We start from the raw sequence: 11,429 nt of genomic DNA, 5'->3' as shown, positions 1-11,429 counted from the left end.
CACACGCTGAGCCATCTTGCGGCAAACACAGAAGACCCCTCCTCGATATGTACGGTGCTGTCCCGGCAGGTGGCGCGCCACTCGCCCGCGCGACGCGGCTCCTCTTTCCGCTCACAGCGCTATCCCTAGGTACAGTGTTCGATGCGGGACGCCTCTGACGTGATCGCAGCGCCGTAGTGCGTCTGAGCTCGAAAAAATCGACCGCGCGCTGCTGCTAACAAAACCAGCATGGTAAGATCACTTCGGGATGCTTACGTTAGTTTCAACATTTTCCGCTAGAGGTGCCGTTATAAGCGCAATTTTATCTTGCAAGCTTTCTCTTACAATTACCGAAGCATTTTTATTACATAAAAAGAGGGCCAAATTATCATTGCTAATTAGATATTGTACTCTTCGTAAGTAAGTTTGTTGTTTCTTTGTCACTATAAACGCAAATAGCGTTCAGCATCATCGATCTTCCACGTGACCTCTGGCCTGGATTTAAAATTTTTACCGGTATTTTCGAGTGCATGGCGGCACGGATTCATTCGTTCGTGCACTCAGACTGGTTGCTTCTTTTTTGCTAAAGCTAGTTTATTGCGCTTCGATGTCTCGCGTTATTTAACCTGGGGTGAAGTGACGTGTTTGCAAGCGGACATGTAAGCCCGAAAGTTGGGTATCGGTCGTGAGCCATTCGGAACACGTCTGCATCGAAACGGGAGCTGGATTCTGGTGCGGCTGACAACGGCAATAACGGTGAGTCGTTTAGCACCTCTGCTTGAATCGTTATATAATATTCGTCTCATTAACTTACAGGCGGAGACAAGTCAACGGACTAGATCCTGCACAACATATGACAGTCGAGATCCTACGTTGGTGTTTCCTAAATAAACCGTTACTTGCGAGGCTGTCGTTATACACACACAATCAGGAAAGAAAGAGAGAGCGATATCGGAACGCGCGTCGCATTTTTCATCGCATTGTAGCCGCGGCCATAGGTGACTGGGTAGCCTTAACAATATACATATAAAACTTTTTTTCGAGTCCGCCGGCAACTTCTTTCGTCCACATAACCGAATAATCCTTTGGTAAAATGATGTGAAAGTACAGAATTCAATGTATTAAACAGTTGGAAGCGTGATAATTCACTACTATTTCGCATTTGTTGGTTCCAAATGTTCTTGCTTGTTCAGTTTGGTTTACCGTAGGGCATTTATTTTTGCAGTAGTGAAGCAGTGCATAACGTTCGTGCAGAAAAATAATGCATGAGTTCTAATAGCTTCATGACTTTCATGCATTTGCTTGTGGAACCAGCAGTGTGATCTCTTCCAGTGTATAATTGAACATACAAGTGTTCTCATTTCTGATCTTAATAATACTTAAGCTGTTTACATGCATTGTATAGCTAGGCAGACATAAATTTATGGGCAATAGCAATATTTATTTAACGTGCTGCTTAAGCACCCTAGAACAGACAGGGTACATTTTCACGTGTTCTGTAGTCGCAAACGATTACAATATATATGTCACACCTTTTTGCATTTCATATTGCAAAATTGTGCTTTTTCAATTTCTGATTCAGTCAAAATTTCTGTTCCAGACATGCAGTAATGAGGATGGCACCAGTATAAAGCAACACACTCCACACACTAAACAGAAGCCGCTACCTGCTACAACAAGGTCATTGTGTGGACATTGGCTGCTACTACAAGGTAATCAACATGTGGTTCAGAAATAAATATGCTTGATATATGCTGTATTGGCTTGCTAGTTTTGAGATGCAGCAGAAATGAATGTTTGTTCATGTTTATGGTTCAGTATAACTGGTCCGAACATAAAAGAAAACACACATGAGTTTGGCTAATCTGTGCTGTATCTCATGTGTCACCGTTCTGCCCCAACAGAGTCCATGCCAAGCATATCTTGGTCATCACAGGAGCTCATATCCACACCAACAGAAAGAAGCATGGAGCCGAATTTGCAAGGCTTTTACACCACGAACAAAGAAGCGCATGCAGAAGAATTTGCATGAGATATCAAGTCTGCAGAGCACTGTGCCAAGACTGAAAAGAGCTTCAGCCACCATTCCACCAGCACGGACAAATTGGCTGAGTCATCCAGGTAACTCAAAACGGACTTTATAGAAATTCTTCGTCTTCAGATGCACCTGCAACTTCTGATCAAGCACGGACGACGCTGGCCAAAATAGTTCCATCAGTTTGCCCTTAATCAGCTTCCTGGCCATGTCAATTCCATTTGTGCCAAGTGTAATTTTTCTTCTATAAATGCAAGCTTTTTCATTGCCCATTCTCGTTAGAGATCATTCATCCTCATCCAAACATAAAGGTCAACCGATTCTTCGCTGATACTTAATACCAGTCACTGTCTAGTAGCATAACATATCTGTAGCAGTACCTTCTAGTGTACGTTGTCATGCACAATTCCTCTCATGAAATAGCTGATGCAACATCGACATGTGTCTTACATTAACCTACGCACCCTTCGCTATGCACCATTTTACTTTTCTTAATGTTTTTTGCCTTCAATGCTTGCAAGAGCAGAGTTGCTTCTCTCTTGAATGCAAGCTTTCTCATTTTCCATATTCCATATTCCTAGTCTCGTTCATGATTGCTCTTCCTCGATAGCCTGGGTCTTTGCGCAAGTTACACTAAATGATTGATTGCAGAATCTCGTTTTGCTGACCCACTTGGTTGTGTTCGCCGTGTTACATTTCTCGGATGTGGGGGCCTGGTCAGTTGCATTGGTAAGCAGTCTCTCGAGATAAGCATTTGCTCCTGCAGTCCGCACAGCGACATAGACTCCCAGTATACACGCATCGTAACTGGTGCTCCCATTTGTTCCTTCCTGCTGCAGCCATAGGCAAATTGTACTTGTGGCTTACCTCGGCCATGATTTGCTCAGAATGGAGACCAGCATATCTGCTTACATGGTTCGAAGTATATGAAGTTGATAGCCGTATGGGTGGAAAGGCCCGCAAAAATGGCGGCCGAAGGTGATTCCCACGAAAGCGACTTGTCCATATTGAGACAAAGTGGGACACCAAATGTGAGCCACGCATTGGCGGCCCTCGACAGAAAAGGAACGTGCAGGTTGGAAAGGAGTGAACGCTAAAATGCCGGATAGTCCATTTCGCTGTGTTGGTTGCGGCAGCAGATGCCTGCGTCACCTGATTGCTTCGCAATGGAAGTTGCTCATCTTCAACGGCAACTGTCGGTTCAAACAGGTGCGACGCTCTGTCCAATCTGTTTGTACTGCTGGTTGTCGCTCGTTACCAGAACACCACATGCGACGAAGGCAAGCATTGTGCCTGTAAGTAGCCGGCTGAATGTATCCTAAGAGACCCGTGAGTGTGAATGCTCACTGTTGCCATATGGTTCGTCACCAATGTATAACGTATTCTCTGGACTTCATGCATTGATTGATTGCTGTTTAATTTCGCTGTTACCTTACTTGGTTACGGTCGCCGTGTTATGTTTTTTGAATATGGCGGCCAGGTCAGTTGCATTGGGAAGCAGTCTCTCGAAGTAAGCATTTGCTCCTCCTGTCCACACAGCGACAGTGGCTCCCAATTCCACACACCGTGATTCGTGCTACCCGTTCAGCCTTTCCTGCTGCAGCCATGGACAAATTGTGCCTGTGGCCTTTCCTCGCTGCGATTAAGCACGAACAGAGACCAGCACACGTGCTTACATGGTCCGACGTGTATGAAGTTTGGTGGAAAGGCCCGCGAAAGCGACTTGTCCATACTGAGATAATGTGGGACACCAAGTGCGAGCCACACATTAGCGGCCCCCGAAAGAAAAGGAACGTGCAGGTTGGAAAGGCGTTAATGCTAAAATGCCGGGTAGTCCATATCGCTGTGTTGGCTGCGGCAGCAGATGCCTGGTTCACGCGATTGCTTCGCAATGCAAGTTGTTCATCTTTAACGGCGACTGCCGCTGCAGACAGGCGGGACACTCTGTTCAATATGCTTGCGCCGCTGGTTGTCGCTCGTTACTAGACCGCCATGTGCGACGACGACGATGAGCCGTTTACGAGCTCGCGCCAAAGATTCCAGCGTATCTCGACATACAAATTTTATTTCTGCTATTGCACGAGAATGTACACTTCTTGTCTTCTGCCAATAAAGTCGCACGTTTTGTTCACTCACTTGTGGCTTGTTTGTATGGGCGTCAGTAGAGGCTCTTTTGTCTCCTGGCAATTAGAACGCACCGGCTACGCGCCAGCCGAGGCATCGAGGCATGCCGCATAGCCGGCGGGGCGAGTACGGCGCGTACGAGCGGATACAAGCGTACACGACCGGCGAAAAGCGGCCATATTGGATAATGCTCTAAAAAAATGCGCATTTCCGCTTCCTGTTTTAGCAGCGCCATCTGGCGTCCACCTAGGTAAGTTCCATGCGCTGCCGCTGCTTATTTTGGAACCACTGCGGAAGGTAGTTTCCCTTCTCTAAAGTTGATCTTTATTCTATGGCGTCCCCTGCTATATGTGCCGTGCTGCTGGCGAGGAGCCATGCGTCTGCGTGGTGCTCCCAAGCGAGGTAGAGGACGATCCGATCGAGGCGTCAGCCCCATGATCGCGTCCGCCTTCATGGCGCGCCGCGGCCCGGCTGTCCGTGCCGATTACGACGTTTGGCTCGCGTAGATCGTTTCTCCCTCCGAGACACCGAGTTCTTTGATTCATTCCGCTTGCTCAGGCGCTCGTTTCGTCTTTGTGTGACTCAAGAGCATGCCGAGCGAATGAGTGGGTGGTGCGAACGGGGTGCGATAACGCTATCGTGGTCCACTCTTGAAGGCGAAGCTTAAAGGGAAGCTGAAAGGTTTTCCAGAAAAAATGACTGAGGAGCAGTACGCCGTGGTTTTCAACCCTCTGAATTCGAATATCGCATCGAAATTGAGTGAAAGAAAGCGCAAACATATTTTATTTCGATGAAAAGTGCAGCAGCGGACACGCCCAGCTCGCGCGCCTCGTTTCTGCCTGTGATTGGTCGGGCGCCTCGTGACGTCAACAATGGTGTTCGTCCGGACCGACTGCTACCGCTACACACGAAGCACGGTGCAAAGTTGTTTGGTGGTGTTTTGCTGAGACGGTCATGGAAATTTTCGAGAGCTTGCGTTTCTCTGAGGAGTTCGGCGTTAAGTCCAAACTCTACGAGAGCGATTTTGCGCGCGACGGTGACGGGCGACGGCTTCGAGCGACAAAACGGGCCGTCGCTTGAACAAATCGCTCGGTGTTGTCGCTCGATCGCTCGTTTCTAGAAATCTAGAACTCGTCGCTCGTCGCCCGGAAATGCTATAAGCGACTAGCAAATTGTGCGAAGCCGAAACTGGATGTACATTACTGAAATACTGCTGTTTGTCGCACGGAACGAGTAAACTATTGAATTTTACACATGCAAGAATAAGAACCTAGTGCAAGACCTTCAGAAATACTTTATGCTCCTTCTTCAGTAAAATACATCAACTTAAATTGATAAAGCATGCGTCACGCTAGTTTCGGCGCGTATATTGCTGCCCTCATTCCGGGAAGTCGTCGCTCAACGCCTTCGCTCGCGTGGAGTTCGGCTTGCAGACGACGAGTGAACGCGACAGCCATCGCCTCGCTTGTAGCGCTGTCGCTGTCGCGTGCAAGATCACTTGTAAGGGGTTTATACTAGTACATACTACACGTACGTACATACTTGTACATACTACATGTACGAGCCGATTGCGAAGAGCCGGCCTCTCCAAGAAGCGAAAAATGCTGGTGCAAGCACTGCTTTCCACGCGAACGAAGGCGAAATGTTAGCATCTCCTTGTGTCGGAAATGTTCTTTGGCGAGTATGTTTTTTTGCTAAGCTGCATTCAGCGTTCCAGTGAGTGCGTTTCCGGGCAAACAACTGTAGTGTTATGTTCCTGCATTCTCCTCGTAGAACGTAAGCGGTGATGCGATCTTCAGCATTTGTGCGCTGCCCCAAAGCTGTCGGCAATCTACACAGACGGTTTAAACGCGGGAAACGTTTACCGGCTGTTGTAGCCCGTGTAGTATAGAACCTTCACCAGCGCGCCATCCGCACGCTACTCGTAACCGGCGAATTCCGTCGGCTACGTGAGATGGTCGGTTTCTTATGTGTGCGAGAGAAGGGGGAGTGCAGCGTCTTGGCGTGAGCAGGCTTTCCAACACATGCAAACTTTACGCTTGCACTGCGTTATGGTAGCTGCATGCAGGCTGTTTCACAACACACGTGCGAATAGAAAATTCGCGGCGCTTGGCGATGAAACCTGCGTCAAGGGTGGGCGATAAACATGCACCTTCCGTTCAGCGTGCTATTTTTTTTAGGAGAACCCAAAGCACGCATTATTGATAAACTCCGGTAGTAATCGTCACGGCAGTGGTTAGAGCACAACACTTGTTCTTGAGCGCTTGAAGTTGTTTCGCTTCACAGCAGCCTCCCACTTAGCTGAAAGCTTCTTGTCTTGCAGGAACTAATGGAACATCGGAACATCGTCGCGGCCGCTGGTGTTCGTGCAAGCGTAGGCTGCACAGAACGCCGGCGTGATCGGCCTACAAGTTCAATTGATGCTGCGCACGTCAACTACCAGTCCTATATGCACACAAATAAAGGAATGTAGGGTGACCCACTTGGTTGAGCGGGCGAGCCATGCTGCCACGTAGTTCCGGTGCTCAACGCTATTTTCATGTGCGCCCACCTTCTCTCCTGGTCTTTTCCAATCAGAAAAGCCGTGCATGGTGAAAGTACTGGGGTTGCTTGAAATCGAAAATAGTTTGCACATGAAACAGTAAACAGAACCTTTGGACTCCGAGTACATTAATTAGTGTCGCTCGTACGCCTCCCCATTTACAACCTTTCGCACGAAAAGATGAGGTGACATATAGCGTTTCTGAGTTTGGTATTGCCTTTCGGAAGACGGAAAATTTTCTGCCCGACTTTCAAAATACAATGGCCCTTTCTCAAGGCATGCACTCCGAAAGCTGTCAGTAATAACGTCTGGTCACTTAGCAGGGTCACTTCGGAGAATCTCGCAACGTACCTCTTGCTGTGGGAGTGTCTGTACTTCTCATTATTGGAATGCATCATGTAACCGCACAAAAACAAGGGACAAAGAAGGAACACACAAGACAGGCGCGGATTTATCTTTGTCCCTTGTTTTTCTGCGGTTACATGATGCATTCCAATAACGACCACCAACTAGCCCGCTTATCCCTGTTAAATCTGTACTTCTCTCTTGCTGCAACGAGAAGCCGTCTCATTTGTCATCTCGAGGCACACTTTGTGGGTGGTAACATGATTATTTGAAGCCAAACTAACAGAAAACAAGTGAGTCGGTTCTTGGAGTGTTGTTTCCTGGCGCTCGTTAGAAGGAGGCTCATCGGGGAGGTTTGGCACCTGTTGATCAGCAGTAGTAGAAATCGGGCTTGGCGGACCGGACACCTGGAGCTCTGTGGCAGGGGCCCGGCCGAGTAGCATACACGTTGCTGACTCGGGAACTGGACAGGGCTCGGTTTGCATCGGTTGCTCAGAAATATAGATGACCGAGGTTGCCACCGTTTTCACAGGATCCAGACAACCAAGATGAGTCAAACCTTGCTTCTTGCCAGGAAACCGTGATGATGGAGTTGGCAAGTCCTCCACAGAAGCACAGCCGGTACTATTGGGAGTGTGACACGGACTCTGGGTAGAGCGATCATACTGCTCTGCGGAAGCTGCATTCAGTAGGTACTTTGTCATCTTTGGTAGCTTCTTTTCACGCTCTTCTCTTTCTTACTTCGCCTTTCGTTTAGACGCACCACTTTGATGCTTCCGACCGAGCATTTTCGCATGAACGGATGTATGAACCGGGTACTTCGTCAGTCCGACGTTACCGCAGGTGTCCAACGGTGGCCGTCCCGATGACTGGCGCCTGGATGGTCCGTGGCTGGCCGAGAGTGGTGCGTCCCCCGGGAGCTCCTCCGCGGGCGGGCTTATGCAAGCTTAAACGGCGGCTCGGGGTTCAATCGCAGCCCGCGATCAACTTCCTTTTATAGACGCGCGCCACATCTGTCTGTTACTAGTGCCAAAGCAGGCATTCGCATACGCATTGAATTCCTTGTACAAATTCCCTCCTCCGTACAAACTCACTCCTTCTCCCGTTCCGGTCTCATCTTCCTATTGGCTAGGAGCGATCGTCTGTTCTGGGAGCCTCTAGATTTTTCTTTTGCCCTGTCAAACCGAGTACAAGAACGAACGGAAGAGGGCAACTCCTAGCGCGGGCGAAGTTACGCGCCCTCAGTCGCCTCTGAGTAATCTTTTTCTACTTCTTTCTGGAAAATTCGGCCTCCAGTGTGATCTACTTTTTTCGTCGAGCGCGCGCGAGGGTGCGCAGCCACTAGGCAGGAATGGGCCCTGGAGACAGGCCTTTGTGTCCCCCTCCTTTAATCCAGCGCTGCGTGGGCAGGACGAGAGCAGTCGGGCTACGGGCTCGAGTTCTACGCCCAGCTGCCTGGCCAGAACGCCGCCGCCACCTGCTCGTGTCGCCTGCTGCCCGAGGCCGACCAATGCCTCCTTTACTAGATGCCCGCCGCGTTGCTCGCTTTCCCATTGTAGCGGCGGTTCCCTTAGTTGAAGTTAGTTCAGCATAAATTCCGTGAGGCGGCGCTCGTTGCCTTTTCAACTTCTGCGGGCAGCCGAGAATGTCGGGTCAGGACACCAAAGCGGTGGCAAAGACTCAGAAAGTAGGGTAGACTCTACAGGCGAAGTGGGAGGCAGGGAGCCAAAGCAAGCGGTCGCCAGCTCGCCGCCGGTGAATCGGCGTAGCTATAGTGAAGCAGCGCAACACGCCCCGAGTGAGGCGACGCTGCAGCCACAGGAAGCTGGAAAGAGCGGCACCTACCTTCAGGCCGCCACGCGGAAAAAGCAGGAGCCCAGGGGACAATGCCTTTTGTCGCGTCCGAATCACGCGGAAAAGGACACAGGGAAGCAGGGAGAGGTAGGAGAGAGTGAAAGGGTGATTATCGCTGCCGACTCAAACATGGCTGGGTGCTCAAAAGCAATTGTGGAGAGGGTGAAAGGCGACAAAAGAGTGGCGGTAGGGACATTTCCAGGGCGGACACTGAGTTCTGTCATGGAGCGAGCAAAAGAAAAGCTCACGGAAAATGCCCACGTGCGCAAGCTTGTCGTAGTAGCAGGTGGGCTAAATGACGTCCTAAACAGGAAAGGGCCAGGACTAGCCCAGCGCTTGGCGAAGGGGGTGGACGACTTGCGCGAGCTATCCCCTCAGGTGCAGATCGTGGTGTGCACGGTGCCGGATGTGCCTGTGCGTGACAGTCACGTACAAAGAGCCGTAATGGCTGCCAATTAGGCAATATGGAAAATGAGCCGAGAGAAAGGCTTCCAGGTTGTCGAAGTAAACAGGGAAGTGAGAAGTTGTGGTGGTTTTAAACGAGATGGGATCCACTTCAATTACAGGCTAGCACGAGAAGTGGGCTGGCGACTTGGGGGTCGCGCTGTTGCTTTTTTAGGGGGCCCGCGGGCGCTCAGGAGGTTAGAGTAGGTAGTAATGAAGAAGGTCCCCTAGGGGAACATCAGCTGAGCATCGCCATGGATAACAGAAAAAGGTGGAAAGCAAGAACAAGAGCTCGCCATGCAACAGGCTACATAAACATGCAGGGCGGCAGAAGAAAGGAAAAGTGGACAGAGATTGAGGAGCAGTTACATAGAGAACAAATAGGGGTGTATGCGGTTAGAGAAACGCACCTTAGAGACTCAGAAGAGCCGCCAGTTATTGAAAATTATGTATGGGAAGGGTGCAACAGAACTAAGTCGGAAAGAAAGGGAGGGGGATGCGGAATGCTCATCCATCAGGGAGCCAAATGGAAAAGAGTAAATTCACAATGTAAAGAGCATCTTTGGTTATCAGGTACAATGAGTGGGAAAGAAACTTGGCTGGGAGTAACGTATTTGTGGACCGGAAAAAATTGCACAGAGAAGAATAAAGAGTTAGTGGAATGCATAAGCGCTGATATTAAGCGTTTCGGGAATGGTGCTGAGATTGTCCTAATAGGTGACATGAATGCCCACATACAGGATTTAGATGGCTATACCGACAGTAACGGGAAGTCAATGCTAGACCTTTGCGAGCAACCTAACCTCGTGATCGTGAATACAGGGGCTAAGTGTGAAGGACAGATCACGTGGGAAGTGGGAAACCGGCAATCGACCATTGATTACTGTCTGATGACAGAAGGAATTCATGATAAGTTGAGAGAAATGGTCATCGATGAGGAAGGGTTTAACAGCATATGGAGTGACCATAAACGCATCATTTTGAACATGCGATATGTAGTTGGGAAAGAGAGCAAGGAAAGCACAATGGCCAGTCCAAATTTGAACGCTGAACAAATAGCAAATATAGTCACTAGAGTTGAGGAAGAACTTGGCAAGTGGCCAAGTAAGGAGTGGGAATATGGTGAGCTTCTAAGTGTAATAACGACAGAAATACGGAAAGAGAAACAACATGTTCGTTGGAAAGGAAAAAAGAAACGGAAAAGCTAGTGGAACAAGGAGATACGAGAAGCGATCGCCGAACGACAGAAAGCATCTCGAGAGCGCAGGCAGGCAAAGAAGGCGCAGTTGCCACAGGATGAAGTAACTAGTAAATTGGTAATATACCGGGAGAAAAAGTGTGTGATTCAAATACTGGTGCAAGCAAAATTAAAAGGTGAAAGTGAACGTTGGTTGTCAGAAATACGTGAGAAAAAGAAGGCCGCACCTAGAATATCTTGGAATCACATAAAATTACTAGGCAGGAACTCAACAACAATACAACAACATATCCTAGACGAAGATGAAAACAGACTGGAAGGAGAAGTGGCAATAAATTACATCCAAAAAGTAACAGCCGAATCTTTCCAAGGCAAGGACGAGGTTGTATTTCAAGAAAAAAAGAGCATGAAAGAGACCCAAGTGGAAAAGGAGCTGAGGCTGACAAATTTAGACCGGAAGAAAGCGGAAGAGAAAATTCCTAAGCGCACAGCCACAGGGCTAGACGAGGTTCCCGTTAGGCTGATAAATGAATTGGGACCAAAATGTAAGGAAGCTCTGGTGAAAGCAGTGGAAAAAACTTTAAAAGATAGACGAATACCAGACATTTGGCGACAAAGTAGAATGAATTTAATTTATAAAGGTAAGGGGGAGAAAGACAGAATTCACTCGTATAGACCGTTGACCATTACATCGGTGATATACAGGCTAGCAATGCAGGCAATCAAATTAAAGCTTCAAGCATGGGCAGAGAATAATGGCATTTTGGGAGAGCTTCAGAATGGCTTTAGAATAGGTAGGCGTTTGGATGATAAGTTGTTTGTTCTTACTCAGTGTATTGAAATATCAAAAGCAGAAAGCAGACCGTTTTATGTGGCCTTTTTGGACATTACAGGAGCCTACGACAACG

General features: G+C 48.6%; 1 long non-coding RNA gene across 1 annotated transcript; it reads left to right on the top strand.

The window, feature by feature from the left end:
* Positions 1 to 261: 261 nt before the first annotated feature.
* On the top strand, positions 262 to 4,145 carry LOC129387485 (uncharacterized). Its single transcript, XR_008614682.2, has 3 exons — positions 262 to 735; positions 1,580 to 1,691; positions 1,884 to 4,145. It is a non-coding gene; the product is annotated as an uncharacterized lncRNA (long non-coding RNA).
* The last annotated feature ends 7,284 nt before the right edge of the window (positions 4,146 to 11,429 follow it).

Source organism: Dermacentor andersoni, chromosome 6 (genome assembly GCF_023375885.2).
Source record: "Dermacentor andersoni chromosome 6, qqDerAnde1_hic_scaffold, whole genome shotgun sequence".
Classification (NCBI taxonomy): Eukaryota; Metazoa; Arthropoda; class Arachnida; order Ixodida; family Ixodidae; genus Dermacentor; species Dermacentor andersoni.
The sequence above is the reverse complement of the archived record's forward strand: the minus strand, read 5'-3'. Positions and strand labels throughout refer to the sequence as shown.